Source organism: Leopardus geoffroyi, chromosome A3 (assembly GCF_018350155.1).
Source record: "Leopardus geoffroyi isolate Oge1 chromosome A3, O.geoffroyi_Oge1_pat1.0, whole genome shotgun sequence".
Taxonomy (NCBI): Eukaryota; Metazoa; Chordata; class Mammalia; order Carnivora; family Felidae; genus Leopardus; species Leopardus geoffroyi.
Genome location: NC_059336.1, coordinates 134,382,735 through 134,398,054, shown reverse-complemented (window position 1 = coordinate 134,398,054; position 15,320 = coordinate 134,382,735). Strand labels below are relative to the sequence as shown.

At 55.9% G+C, this 15,320-nt stretch overlaps 1 long non-coding RNA gene and 1 other non-coding gene across 10 annotated transcripts in view; both read right to left on the bottom strand.

The window, feature by feature from the left end:
* LOC123581644 overlaps window positions 1-10,527 on the bottom strand; it is an 82,986-nt gene extending 72,459 nt beyond the window's left edge. For 7 of the 9 annotated variants that reach the window (XR_006703892.1, XR_006703894.1, XR_006703897.1 and 4 more), the window contains exons 1-5: window positions 10,152-10,527; window positions 8,574-8,759; window positions 7,139-7,281; window positions 5,835-6,032; window positions 4,886-5,024 (exon numbers count right to left, since the gene is read on the bottom strand). This is a non-coding gene — a long non-coding RNA (uncharacterized LOC123581644). Of the gene's footprint in view, window positions 1-3,580; window positions 4,565-4,885; window positions 5,025-5,834; window positions 6,033-7,138; window positions 7,282-8,573; window positions 8,760-10,049; window positions 10,118-10,151 lie in introns of those variants that run through there. The other 2 variants (XR_006703899.1, XR_006703898.1) reach the window with 2 other exon arrangements.
* On the bottom strand, window positions 7,669-7,775 carry LOC123581744. The gene has a single exon (XR_006703982.1). It is a non-coding gene; the product is annotated as a U6 spliceosomal RNA (small nuclear RNA).
* Window positions 10,528-15,320: the final 4,793 nt, after the last annotated feature.

Sequence of the window (15,320 nt, the reverse complement as noted above, 5' to 3'; positions counted from 1 at the left end):
TCTCTAGAAAAAAAAATAAATGTAAAAAATGTCAAAAACAATTTTTTTAAGTTTGCTTTAATGTTTATTTCTTTTGAGAGAGAGCACAAGTGTACGAGCGGGGAGGGGCAGAGAGAGAGAGAGAATCTCAAACAGGCTCAAACTGGCCAGCAGCCTCCAAGCGTGGTGACATCTTGCATAGACAGAGGAATGGGGACCCCACGGGCCCTGGAGCCCGACTCCCTGGGTGCAGATGCGGGCTTCTGCCTATTACCAGCTCTGTGAACGTGGGCACGTTACTTCACTTCTCCGTGCCTCAGTTTCCCCATCAGTAAAATGGGGGCAATCCATGCTTTCTAAGACTGCTGCGCCCTCTGAAGGAGGGATGCTCTCAGGCACTCCGCAGAGCTGACGTTTGGGAAGCCTGGCATGGGTGGCTGCTGTTAATATACTATCAGCTGTCACTTATCAAGCCCTGTGCCAAAACGTCTCTGTTCCTTAGCTTACCTCAGCCTCACCCGGCCCCCAAGGAAGCATTACAGTCTCCACGCTCAGATGGCTGTCCCAAGCCCACCCAGGTAATGAGAGGGATCTGGACCAAGGATCCCTGCCTCCAAAGCCGTTGTGCCGCCCTGCCTCTTGGGGTCAAAAGTCCCTGTGGAAGGTACCTCGCCCGCTGTAAGCAGCCCAGCTGACTGGCACATTCCTCAGGTGGCTTTGGCCTGGGAACAGCGAAGTCCTAGCTGCAGGAGGGGGGTGGGGGAAGCTGAGCAGAAAAGCCCCAGGTAATGTAAATGGAAACTCTAACCGACAGTCCTGCACCTGGTGTTTTGCATTTCCCAAGACAGCTGAAGGGATTGTGTAGGAAGCTTCACGCCTTGGAGGAAACCCGTCTGTGGCCATCGGGACAGCTGGACTGGGCCCCCCGAGCTGCTTCACATCCCCGCCTGGAAATATGGTGCGGTGCGGGGGCTTATTTAAACGTCACCCCTCGGGTAACCTGGAACCCATCTGGGAGTCGCCCTACCCTCGGCTATAAGCGGACCCATTCCCACAGGGCGCTCCAACTCCCGGCCTGGGCCTCAGGGAGGAGGGGGCCATGGCCTGTTCCCCACAGGCTCCTGGGGAATTAGAGGGAGCCCGCAGGGCCACCTGTCCAGACTGCTCACTGGGAACTCTGAGCATCCGGCTCCTTCTGATGCCAAATATGCGGGTAGCACACAACCACAGACACAGGCATCACAAGGGAGGCGGTGCTCAAACAGATTACGTAAGCTGTCCGAGGTCGCACCTAACTGGAAGAAGCGGGACACAGAGCCAAGCCTGACTCCGAGGCCCTGGCACTTTCCCTGAGCAGGAACTGGAGCCACCACAGTTTCGGGAAACCAGCCCGCAGGGGTCGCCGGGCATCAGCCGCCCTCTGCCACAGAGCACAAGCCTTGGCACTCCGGGGAAACCCCACACACCAGAAGACAAGGTCTGTGGCCTTGAACTACAGAAAGCTGTAAGGCGGCCGTGCAACTGTGCAAATGACCAGAGCCAAATTCCTGCATCAGCAGAGCCGGCCCAGCTGTGTCAGACACACAGACAAGCACGTGCGGAGCGGTCAGGGGCACGGTGGGGCTGGAGGAGGCCTCTGCAGCTGTGCGGGGGCAGGGCCGGGGCCGGTGCAGCCAGCCGGCGTCGGGCCGTGAGTGCTGATGCCCGCCCTAGGTGACCGCGGAGAACGAGGAAGTAGGGTGGCAGGCCCGGCCAAGACCAGGCCCCACGACACGGCTGCAGGAAGAAGGTGGCCAGGAGGCCTTCCGATCCCGGTCAGAAATTTTCATTTGAAATGAGAGGCGGGTAGAGAGTGCCCTTCAGGGACACAAACCACAACCGTGCTGGATGGAGAGCCAGGACCTCGTGGATCCGTGCGTGTCCCTGCAGGCAGCGAGCACATGAGGGGCTCAGAGGAGGCCCCCCACTTCCCCATTCTGATGAGCTGGGCTGCAGTGCCCAGATCTGTGTCCTGCTCCCCTCCCCCCACACAGTCTGGGTGCCACGGTTCCCCAGTCCCCAGAAAAGGTATAGCAATATTTGTTTGACTTACCTACTTACCACCTCCCCAAACTAGACTCATGCCCATCACGTGCTCCATTTCAGGAAGCTGCTCCGACTTGACTTACAAACCCTCCAGTCTACTGGAACTCTTTCTGAGAGGTGCCTCGAAGAACAAGAGAGGGCCTGGGGCGCCTGGGTGGCTCAGTCAGTTAAGCATCTGACTCTTGATTTCCTGCCCAGGTCATGATCTCACGGTTCGTGAGTTTGAGCCCCGTGTCAGGCTCTGCGCTGGCAGCTCGGAGCCTGGAGCCTGCTTCAGATTCTGTGTCTCCCTCTCTCTCTCTCTGCCCCTCCCCAGCTTGCATGCATGCTCTCTCGCTCTCTCTCTCTCAAAATAAGTAAATAAACTTTAAACACACACACACACACACACACACACACAAGCAATACAAGCCCTGATGACTATTCCCCAGGAACAAAAAGTTCAAGAACTAAAAAGGCGAAATGAATCAAGGCCAGATGTTGACTACAGGCAACCTCCAAGTCAACTCATAGCTAAGCTCAGACAGACAGGACACGTGGCTATCTTTCCCAACCTGTCCCCCCGAAAGGTGCACCTCTTGGCCTCCCAGCCTCCACAGCTGTGCCCCTCCTCTCGCCAGGCATGCCGTCCCTGCACGCAGGGTCCCTGGTCACCTGGTGGATTCAGGGGGCACAACTCCCAAAGGGGGTGACGCCGGCTTAGCAAGCAGCCTCGAACTCTTGCTCTGACACCACGGATACATCACCAGGCAAACTGCCAGGAGCGGCACCCGCAGGGGAAATGGGCCAGGCAACATGAAAGCAAGAACAAAACCAAAACTGGGTGGGTTATTTTTATCACACTGTAGACTTGCAGCAAAGACCCAACAGCCAAAGGGGCATCCCAGGCGCCGGGCAGGTTTCTCTCAGCCTCTGTCCCTTCCCTCCTTCCGTCCCTCCAGCCCCCTCCTCAGGAAACCGAGAAAGTGGATCGGGTCAGAGCAAACCATCCCTCATTCTGCCTTCTCCACAGGAAAAACTAATTAGTCGCCAAATATTCGGAATGGGTAATTGCTACCTGAATTAATAAGGGCAAACAGCCGGCAAGAAAACAGTGGTTTACTATTTCTGAGCGTGCGCCTCTCTTCACCCGGAGCCCCAGGCTCTGCCGGGAGGGACGGGCTCTGGAGACACGACTCCCCTGGAAGCCTGCAGGAAGGGTGACGCGGCGGCCCGGGGCTGCCCCTGCTCCCGGGTCACTTCCAGCACTGCTGTGGCCGGGAGTCACCCTGTCTCCTCTAACACGCAGCATGCATGTGTGCACATACTCATGCACGTTCACATTTACGCAAATGCACACAGCACACACCATACACGCACACATATATGGGCACTCACGCCCGTGCACACAGCACACATGTAAAAGCATGATACACACGCACATACATACACATGTGCACACACACACCCATACGCACACACACAGGCACAAAGCACACACCAGGAACATCCAAGGGGCATGAAACCAGATTCTCACCCAGGATCTGCTTGCCCCGATTTCCCCAACGAGTTGCCCCAGTTTCCTCAGCTCTGACAAGGGGGTACGTAGACCACATTGAGGGGGGTGCAGACAGGAGGGAGAAGGGAGAGGAAGAGGAAAGTTGAGGAGACGCCACGGAAGGCTAGAAGAGACCCGCTGCAGCCCCCTCCACCCCCCCCCAGCACAGACGCCAGAGTCACGCCCAGAGTGCCTCTGGGGAGCCTGCTGAGCCCCACCACAGCCCTGCCGTGTGACCTCAGACACACCACTTTCCCCCTCCGGGCCTGGGTTTCTGTCTGTGTGCGAATGAGGTGACTCGGTGTGATCGCTGGAACAGTTCTGAGGCGCTGCCCTCCAGGGAGGATTCAGTTCAAGCTGGGGATCACCACGGTCTCCCCTGCCCTCGGCCCCTCCCCACCCCTGCCCGAGCACTTTCCACAGGACTTCTCTGGCACACGGCAGCGAGTAACTTCCGGGGGGAGGGGAGCCCAGGGCTCTCTGGAGGCGTCCCGGTGTCACAGGCAGCTTGGGCCACAGACATCCAGCCACCGACCGTGCTATCAAGTCGGCCCAGGGGATTCTGGGCTGTGTTTGCCACGGCTGCCCAAGCCGGATACGCTTCCATGTGAAGCTGCCCAGGACGCCGTGTCCACACGATGCCGACAATCTGTCCTTCGGTTTTTACGTTTAATGACATGTTGTAAACAGCTCTCACGGCTGTGCATGCAGAGCCCTTTTTCTACCAGACAAACGGTAATTCTCTGGAAGGCTCTATCACAGATCGAACCGAACCCCTATTAAGGCTACTGGCAATCTTTGACTTTCACAAGCATCGCTATAATCATCTGCTTACAGGTACTCGTTCTGGATAAATAAAAAGTTCTCTGCGTGCAAAAAACTACATATATCTTTAAAGGTTCATATCTGCCTGGAAACAGAAGTCCGGCACATCACACACCAGGCCATCAGCTGCGGCTCTTTCTGGGGCAGGGGATTAGGAAAGAAAACTCAGGCTCTCGGTAAGCAATACTTTATGTTTGTGAAACGGAATGAGTACGGGGGGGAAATAAACAAAATGCAGTCACTGTCTAAACCTCTTCAGAAGTGGTTTTACCAGAGGGTCTGGATCCGGCAGGAGCCACATAATCACGGAGAGAATCTCCACATAATCACGGAGAGAAGGGAGGAAGAGGGGAAACGTCCGGCAGAGGGAGAGGCCAGGAGCCACCGCTTTGCGGGGTCAGCTCTCCCCTGGGCTGGCGGGGACAGGACCTGGCTTCGAACCCTGCTCTGTGCACTCACCTGGCGCCTGGGTGTTGTTTCGCCTCGGAGGACTTCCATTTCCTTGTGTGTAACACGAGGTCAGCAGGTCAAACGGGCTCAACAGCGAGCAGCCGGAACAGGGGGGCCGCCATCCGTGTCTGTCCTGCCACCTTCTGCCCTGTTCCGGGTGCAGAGGAAAAGAAAAACTAATCTCACGGCTGCTCCTCAAGTCCTCACTCCTCTCAAGCCTCCCCCAGGGCCCCCAACCCGGTCTCAGTGTTTATGGACCCTGTGGCCTTTCTCCTGAAGAGAGAGCCCCTGACAACACCACGTCTTGGGGCCCAAACATGAGCACATCTAGAAACCCCAAGATGACTGGGGCACCTGGGAGGCTCCATTGCTTAAGCGTCCGACTTCAGCTCAGGTCACAATCTCACAGTTTGTGGGTTCAAGCCCCGCGTCAGGCTCTGTGCTGACAGCTCAGAGCCCGGAGCCTGTTTCAGATTCCGTGTCTCCCTCTCTCTCTGCCCCTCCCCCACTCATGCTCTATCTCTCTCTCAAAAATAAATAAACATTAGAAATCCCAAGGTGATTAGTAACTAAGAAAGATAACCATCTTTGTCACGAATGATATATGGCAATAAACCTATTGGCCAGTGTTTTTTATTTATTTATTTTTCCAGGAAAACACAGTGAGCCAAGAACACAGAAACATAGCAACCCCAGGCCTGAGCAAGGATGTTCTTAAAAATCCCCATGATGTTTACAGAGTTTAGTGATCTTCCCCCCTCACGTGGATACGCCCGGAGTCAGGAGTCAGGACCCCTGCAAACCCAAACGTGGAGGGAGGCCCGACGGGCAAGAACCCACAGTGCCCTGGCCTTGCACATCGGTCCCGCTGTGGTCACCCAGCGCTGAGCAGCCCACACCCCCGCCAAGATCCACAGGTGTCCACACCCGGCCAGGCCACTGTGTAATCCTAGCTCACCTACAGCCGTGTGACCTCGGGAATCAATGACTTCAGCCAAAAGGCCCAGCTTCCCCATCTGTAAGGGAGCGTCTCCTTCCAGGGAGGTCGTCAGAGGATCCCATGAGCTAAAGTGGACCAGCTAGGGGGACAAGGACTGATGTCATCACATTCCTGCAGGTCTCAGGAGGCTGTTCACATCGTCAGATGAGCTCGGGTCTGTGAAATAGTGTGAGGACATGAAAAGCGGGGACTTTAGTCACCCCGGAGCCATCACTGGGTCCCCAACCAGCTGGACTCCCCAGGACTGGGAAGGAAGCTGAAGGAAGCTGCCCAGAATGGCCAGCAATCACCGAGGCTCCGAAATGTTCCCTCCACCTGCTCAGCTCCTGCTCTCCCCACTGGCCTGCCTCCTCTCTGCCCCAAGAGCAGAGTCTCCCCAGTTCCCAACCTGAGAATCAGCTTTTGGCTCTCTCCAGGGAGACACTTTGAAGGCTTCAAGTGCCTCTCTCCAGGGAACATCAAAGACCATGGCACTTCCCACGGCATCCTTAAACCCAGTGACCTGCGAATGTCCGGCTTCACGGCACCTATAGGACATGACCTGGCGGCCTCGCTTCGATCAGTGAGTCACTGGCCCCCAGACCCCGTGCCCCAAATCCACTGCGAGGGCAGTGAGATGACTCCCAAACAGAGGGGCTGAGATGCGTTATGCCTGGGATTTGCACCTTTACCCCAATCAGTAAAAAGCTGTGTCTCTGTAAGTCTCTCGTCTGCTTTTTTACGGGTTAATGGGTTAAACATTTTTAATTTTAGAGATAATTGCAAACAACTGAAGAGCCACTGGCTCCCAGCTCCTGATCTCGCCATGCAAAGGGGACAATATTTTTAGGCCTATTCAAGTTACCCACCCTGGCCGCGAATGAAATATTAATGAAAGGTTATGCTTGCAGCCTTCAGAAAATGATTACTCGAGACAGCAATTATATTTTCCCCCTTTCTGTGTAATAAAACTGCACCTCACTGCGCAGTAGGAATTAATAATTCCGAGCCCTGTTGTTACAGAGGCGGGCATCAAAGCGGAAGAGAAGGCATGCCCGAGAGGGAAAACACAAACACGTTTAGACCCACAAAGGAAGTGGGTGACTTCAAAAGGGCAGGATTCTATATTCAGGGCTGGGATCATTTCTCAAGGTCATTAACTGCTCTAGCCGACTGAAAGAGTGGCCCAATTACAAAGCACACAGAGAAACAGAAATTAGAACAGGACATAGCGACAGCCCCAACTCCGGGTCACTCGGCACGGCCCGCAGCCTGGCAGGTACCTGCAGCCAATCGGCCAACTCCCCAGAATCCTTCCAAGGGACTCGAAAACTCAGGACAGCCAACTGCCTTCAGAGCCAACAGCTTACTAGCTTCCCAGGCAATTTCCACATGAGCAGAAAGAGGACACCTTTCTCCTTCCAGCCTGGAAAAGAGCAATGAGAATAGCGGCCGTTTATTGAACACCTACTACTTGCCAGGCAGATACAGTGAGGCAGGAACTCCCATCTTCGTCTGATAGGACAAAGCACTGAAGCGCAGAGAGATCCGGTGACTTGCACAAGGTGACCCGGTAAATGGCAGAATTGGGATGTGAGCTGAATTCAAAGACGGGGAGGGCGGTCTGCGTCTGCCCTGCTCCCCGTTGTGTCCCCACGGTCCACGCAGCATGCTGTCTGGCCCATAGCAGGGACTCAAGTAATTCTACTTATTTAATGAATGCGTTAAACTGAACGGAGCATCCACTTTCGGAAGGCAAACTCTGCAACTTGTCAACAGACTTGAAAAGAAAAATCAGTTGTGACTTTATGTTTTTCATACGGAACGCCTCGTGAATCTGGGTGTCATCCCAGCGCCCGGGCCACGCTAATCTTCTCTGTGTTGCTTCCATTTTAGTCTACGTGCTGTCAAAGCGAGCACGAGAAAAAACACTTGTGACTTTCCATACGTCCCAGGGTTCAGGGAACTGGGCTAGGCAGGGGAAAGGGCAGGCACGCAATTTTGCACACCCCGTGACAAAGGCACCCATCACTGCCCCCCCAGTGCAAGCTCTGATTTTGTCCCTGGTAGGGTGGTATAGGGTGTGAAGCAATTAGGGTTTTATTTTGTTCTGCGACAATGTGGAACTCAGAAATTTTTCATGACGCTCCCTTGAGAAACCTTGGGTGACCACATCAGATCATGCCCTGGCCCTCAGGGTGTGGGGGCTGCCTACCACCCTACAGTCCTTTAGGTAACTCTGGGGCAAATGAGAAAAACCTACGGCCTTGTCTTAGAGAACAAGGTCACAGGTTGCAACGGAACAGATATGTGGGTAGCTGTGACATGGCCCAGATCATGTGGCCCGGAGCAGGGTGCCCAACAGGCAGGAGAGAATCTGCTGACCCTACCAGAGGTGGGAGAGCTGCTGAGGCAGGGGGAACAAAACTGTCCTGGGGTCACAGAGGTGGGGGTGAGGCCTTCCCCTTTGGCAGGGAAGAGCCGGGGTTCCCAAGAGCTGGGCTTGTAGAGAGAAGGGCCTAGGGAGGCCAGGAAATGGTCAGCGGGGTGATAGGGCCGACTGCCTGCTGGGTGGGTTCTTCGGGCCCCAGGATTCTTCTGGAAATTGCAGCACCTCTCTGTACATGGGAGGACCTGGGGCAGCCCTTTGTGAACCAAAAGCCAGGAGAGGGGGAGAGGATGTGAGACGGGGCTTGGAGAGATACTCAGAGAACTCACCCGCTCTTCAAGCAGAGGGAGTGTGCTGGGGTAGACTGAGTATTCCTTAAAGCAGGCAGGCCGAATGACAGAGCCCAGGCTGGTGAGAGGGCTAGCAGACAGCAGCCAGAGAAGGGACAGCCATTTGTTGAGTGTCCAGTAAGCGCTCGGGGCCGAATACAATGCCAGAAAGCACAAACACAGCCCCTGCGGATCAAGCAGTGAACAGACATGTCAGCGCCTCCCGGGTACAGCCAGATGCAGCAACAAAGCCCCAAGTCCCGCTGGGGAATCGTGAGAGAGCCACGTGCCACAAAGGGCTCAGGTGAAGTGGACTGCGGCCCCGAGACACCGCCAACCCAAGGTCCCAGAGGACCCCCCGGACGGCCCTCTAGGATGAGGACACCCTGGAGGGAAGCAAGAATAACACCAAGGCCAGAGGCACCTGCTGGAGGGAAAGATGGAGAAAGGATCCCAGCACCTCCAGAAAAGGGCCAGGGCGCCTGCTTTTTCTGACACCAAACGGATCCACTGACACTTATCCTCCTTGGTCACAACATGGTCCCAGAGCCCAGAGGTGGCAAGCCCTTCCACCCCAACCTTCCTCCTGCCCTTGCTTAACCTCCTAGTCCTTCCCTGCTCAGCAGGACTTGGTCAGAGAGGCCACACGCAGGAAAGGCACAGTGGCAGAAGAGAGAAAGATGGGTGGCCGGTGGCCAGTCAGCCCTGGGACAGAGCAGCCTGAGGACGCCATTTACAGCATAACAGAGTTCTCCCAGGAAGCCCCCAGGGCCGTTACTGGCCTGCTTGACCGGCTTCCAGTCAAGGAGGCTCAGGACAGGCATGAGAGAGCAGGCAGGTCCACGCAGAGCCGCTGGACGGATCGCCACCGCAGGAGCTGAGCCAGGGCTGGGCTCCCTGGCTGGGGACAGCCTGACCGCGGGCGGTGGCCAGTGCTGACCACAGATGCCCCAGCCTTCACGTGCAACTGAGTGAGTGGCATCTGTGTGAAGAAGTGGGAATGTTCCAAGAACCAGATCCTCCTTCCCTCTTCCAGAAAATTGAGGTCATTTTCCAGGAATGTTGAAGAAGTCAGAGCTGCCTTCCGCAGCCCTGAAATACAGGGCACTGTCCCAGTCACAGGTCCCCCAGCTCCTGTTCTGAGGGCCCCCCCCCGAGACGCGGGGGCCGGGCTGCCACCACCCCCACCAGCCCCAAATCGGTAGGAAAGAGCCTTTCCTCTGCGTGTTGGAGCTGCTTCCTCCTCCCCCGCCCCAGGCCTCACCCAGCTTGGGGACTCAATGCCTGAGGACAGGCTAGGGGCGGCAGACCTGCGCTGTGGGATGTGGGCCTGGGGGGAGAGGCGCGGCTCGGGCCCCAGCGGGGAGGAGGCCCCACTCCTGCCCTGGAGATGCCCCCTGATGGTGTTTTCTCCACCTGCTCACGGCCATGGGGAAGGGGCGCTCTGCCCGAGGCACGCGGGCATCACACACTCACGCGTTCGTCCCGTAACACGCCCTGGATGCCTCACGACGCGCGGTCTTAAAACAGAAGCGGTCTCAGAGCTGGGGGGAGGGGGGTGGGGAGACTGGTGCTTACCCGACCCAACGCAGGGTGATGGCCAACCCAGGTCGGGACGGGGACAAGCGCCGGCGCGGGCCCACAGGGCGCAGAGGGGCATCCGCCCAGGACGGAGCGCCGGCCCGGGGTGCAGAGCAGGGAAAGGGAGGGAGGGTCCGCGGCCCGCGGGACCCCGGGGCTCGGCTGAGGGCGCCTCTCTAGAGCCTGGATTGAGGAAGCTGGGGTCAGAGCACCAGACAGGAGTCGCTGTTGCTGAATTCCCCTCGCAGACATCAGAGGCCAAGAGGAACACGCACTCGAGGCCACCTGCGCCGGCCCTTCCAGCTGGGTCAGAAAAACCGGTCGCCGCGTCCGCAGCGCGGGCGCAGGCGCAGGTTCCGCGGCCGGACCCGCCCCCCACCTCTCACGGGAAGAGGCGGCGGGCCCCGGGGCGGGCCCGGGGCGGGCCCGGGGCGGGGCTCGGAGAGGTCCCGCCCACCCCGTGCTCGCTGCGCCGCCCGCCCCGCCCGGGTTTCCACCTGGTGAACCTCCCAGCCTGGTCCGCCCTACACCCTCGCGTGCCTGCCTCCTCGCATCTCCTGTAACTCAAAATCACCTCTTTTTAAATCCCGTTTCTTTGCTCAAGACTTTTTTAGAGGAAGCCTTTGGTTATTCCTGGACCCAGATATAATTTTTCTCTCTTTTAATCACCCCACCTCCACACCCCCCCTCAAAACCCTACCCCCACCCTCGCAACTTGTGCAAACCTCTAACTCGGCTGATCAGACTCTCTGTGCTTCAGGCAGATTCCCCGGGGGCCGCCCTACCGCCGGACACTGGGGGCTCCTTGAGGACCATCTGTGGAATGGAATGGGGAGGACTCGCATCCCTTCCCCCGCACGCAGTTCCAGCTTCACACTGAGCCTTCCCCTGCCGACTCTCATGACCCAGAGTAGGAACCCCGGGCCCTGCCTTTGGGTTGAAGTTTCTCCGCCCTGCCTTGCGTTGTCCTCTAGCTCCTGGAAACCGCCGGGCTTGCCTCCCAAGTGCAGTCTTGGAGGGCATTTCCGCTGGTCTTCGGGGCACCGGACGTGTGCTGGGTGTTAGAGGGCCAGTAGAGCCCTAAGACCCCGTTGGTCCGGCGCAAGGGTGCGCTGCAAGGTGGGAAGACCGTGACCCTTCAGGGCAGGCAGGCCAACTCTGCCTGCCACACACCATGATTGTGCTTAGGCAACCTCCCTGAGCCTCAGTTTCTTCAACTGTAAAATAGGGACAATAAATAGCTATCTGTAGACTTCCTGTAAGGATTGAAGAAAAGCGGGGGCACTTACGGGCTGTCAGTACACATTAGCCATTATGGGATACCCAGTGCAGACTGGAGATTCGGAACACAAGCTCTGGACCCAGATTACCTGAGCCAAACCTTGCCTCCACCACGTGTTTATTGAGTAACCTTGGATAAGTTTCCTCACCTTTCTGTGCCTCGGTTTTCTCATCCATGAAATGGGTATAATATGCTTAACAGTCACACAGTTTCTGTTTGGGGGAGATGAAAAGTTTGGGAAATAGTGGTGGGGGCTGCAGAGCACTGTAAATGTAATTAATGTCACTGAATTGTCACTTCAAGTGGTTTCAATGGACATTTTTATGTTATGTATGATTTATCACAATTTTACAAAGCTAATAATGTAATCTACCAAGAAGCAATGAATCATATGATGTGGATTATGTCTCAATAAAACTGTTTTTAAAAAATAAAAATACATGGAGATAATATTTGGTGTTCAAGCCCTGAGTTAGGCTCTCTGCTGTCAGCATGGAGCTTGCTGTGGATCCCCTGGATCCTTTGGATCTCTCTCTCTCTCTGTCTCTCTCTGCCCCTCCCCAGCTTACACAGGCCAGTTCTCTCTCTCTCTCTGTCTCTCAAAAATAAACATTAAAAAATTATTATTAATAATAATAATATATCTACCTGATAGGGTTGTGGGAAGGGGTTAAATGAGTCTGTACAGTACTTAGAACAGTGTCCAGGACTGTTGGGAAACTCAACCAGTGTTGGCTAGCATATTAAATATACATCACCCATCATTTAATTTAATCTTTATAAGAACCCTACAAGTTAAAAAGTATTACCTGTTTTATGGGTGAGAAAATTGTTGATGGAGGCACACATACCCTTCCTATCAGCTACTGGTTCTGTTTCTCCCGAGAACCCTCGTATTAGTCCAGAGACTAATACAAGCTGCAACCTTCCCAGTCCATTTGGAACCAGAGCGACCCGCTCGCCGTTGCCACGAGCCCCCACAGCACCAGAGCACCTGAAATGTGCCCTTGGTCACACACCTCAGCAGCAAGAGCTCAAAACTCCGTCGCTTTCCTGAGGAAGGAGAAGCACAACTGGGTTTGGGGATCTGTGAACGTTTGGGTTTTCTGGGGCCTTTTGCATTTTGTTTTAGGATCCTTTTTCATTACTGTTATTCAAACCACACAGAAATGTCTGGAATTTCCACTTCTAAGTTGGCCGCAAGTCACCTGACATGGACGGTGCAAGGTGACAATTGAAGATACTGACATTTGAGAAGCCATCGTGCTCAGAAACAGAAGGAAAGGTGGCCGTGTTGAAGGCGTCCCGGAAGTGATCAGGTTCCTGGCGACGGAGTGCGGAACTTGGTCCCCCAGAGATGGCACTGGGCACTTCTAGAAGAAGCTTTTCCTCCATGATACCAGCTCCCACATCCCTTCTCTTTTGTTTTCCCCTATGTTTTTCGTGTGTGGGTGGAGTTAGACTTCTTTTTGACTTCTTTTTTACTTTTTATTGTAAGTGTAACTTTATTTTTATTTTTTTACAGTGTCGTATTAGTTTCAGGTCTACCGTCTAGACGATTCCCTACATCACCGGGTGCTCATTACGGCAAGCACACTCCTTAACCCCCATCACCTGTTTAACCCAAATCCCCACCAACCTCCCCTCTGGTGACCAGCAGATTGCTCTCTGTAATTAACAGTCTGTTTCTTGGTTTCTCTCTCCCTCTCTCTCTTGCTTTCCCTTTGCTTGTTCCTTAAATTCCACATATGAGTGAAATCATATGATATTCCCACACCCCGTCCTCAACACAGCTCTGAGCTCACAAACAGGAGCCTGGCCCTCAGCTGCTGGCAACACAGGAGGAGACGCTGGCTCCAAGAAAGGGGCTGGCAGGTCTCAGAGGCCAAGGGGCAGGAGGGAAGGCAGCGAGAAACGGTCCACCCCTCTGTGTATGTCCAGCTTTGCCTGCCTCTTCCTAAAGTCAAATTCACATTGGACCCCTGGGGACGCCGGGGTAGGTCTGGGCAAGCCACAGGGGTCACAGTGCCAAGGGTGCCGGAGGCAGGATTCGAGCCAAATTCAGAAGACAGAGCAATGGGTACAGAGCCAGGGGGACTTCTGGCTGGTTCGTTTACCGCTCAGAACGAGCCTAGGGGTTGAGAGCCACAGGGTAGAGTAGAGAGGGGCTGCAGCAAGGGGGTGGGGCAGAGCCTGGGCCAGGTGGGGGCGGGGTGAGCAGCCGTCCACACCGACGTGGGTGGAGTCAGAGTCAGCCAGGGGCCAGGCCAGACCCCACAGGGGCCGCGAAGGCAGTCCTGGGTCAGATCACCCCTTCCAGAGCCAGAACAGCTCATTTCCAAGACAGGGCATGGAAGAGCTCAAGACAGCCAGCCACAAATCTTAAAGCCACCCCAAATTTGGGATGGGTGTGCCGCAAAACCCAAAGACTGGAGTTTGGAAGGTCAAAAACCTTGTCAAGTCTACCCACTTTTGCCGTAAAGTGAGAAAATGAGGGGTGAGGGCAGACTCCGCACTTAGCCTTGCGGCAGGAATAGCAGGGTCTCCCTGGCTGCCCGGAGGCCTGCTCTGGGGCTGGGACCCCAGGTGTGAACACCAGGCCGCCCCAGGCAGACGCCCAGCCCAGCTGGAAGGGCACATCTGACCCTCCGAGGCTGCCGGCCTTACTCTGGGGTGAACCCGATCAAGACCCCAAGGAGTACAGCGTGCTGAGTGCGCACCAGGGAGGGGAGGAAGTGAGCGGTCCAACTTCTGCTTCCCCTCCCCCACCGGCCTTCCTGGGGGGGGGGGGGGGAGGCCCTTCCCCAGGTTCCTGGGGAACCTGGCTTTCCCCTAAAGGCTCTGCCTGCTAGAAGGCTGCCAGGCAGGATAATACCAGCAGCCTGGCACGGCACAGACACCCTGTACTCCCAGATCCACCCCGTCTGCCCGGTCCCAGCTCATTGTCTCACTCAAGGTGTCCTCCAGCAGTGACAAATGTCACCATAGCTGCCAGCCCGCCGTAGCAGGCCCCAACCATGAGTGCCATGGAACAATGGCAGGGCTTTGCAGCAAGCCTGGGTGCCGCAGGGCCCAGGTACAACCAGGGGAAGCCCTCTGGTTCCCTCCCCGAAGCAGGGCTTTCGTCCTGAGTCCCGCCCGCCTCCCCCAGTTCCAGTCGCAGAGCCAACAGCTCCGTGATAAATACCAGTTTGGCACACTGCACTAAATGCCTAATCTCTCCAGTTCTTGAACCAACTTGGTGTAAGGCCATCTACGTTTTACAGATTTGAAAACCAGAACCCGGAGAGCCAGCCAGTCAAAGGCAGAGCCCCGTTTGAAGCCAGGTCCACCTTTCAGAGCCTCGTACCCCTCCCCTTAGAGCTTCTGGCCTTGAGCAGCCCTCCTCACCCTCCTCTGCTCAGGGTCCACACTGACCCCCCTGGCTTTCCCAGAGCCCCACGGAGTCCCACAGCCCCTCAGGTCAAAAGCCTCCAAAACAGATCAACCAGAACAGGCTTGCAACCCAAAGCATGACTAGAAGGAGAGAAGAAAGGTGCCCGTGGCTCCGTGCTCCCTTTAGCCTCTGTAACCAAAGTCCGGTCCCCTCTGCTCTTCCTGTCCTGGCTCACTGGGTGATCTCACTGTTGTTATCCCTCTTTCACAGACAGGAAACTAAGGCACAGAGAGGCTGCCTGGACCACCCAGGGTGTTCGTAGTGCTAAGCACCAGAGCTGGGACTTGAGCCCAAGTCACATGGCTCCAGGCCTGTCTCCCCAGGAAGAGCATCGCCTGGTGAGACCGATCTCAGTAGCCATCCTGCCTGCAGGACAGCCTGTCTTCCCTCCTCCAAAGCACGAAGCAGCTGGGCCATGCACACTGACTGCTTCCTGCAGGGAAGGGGG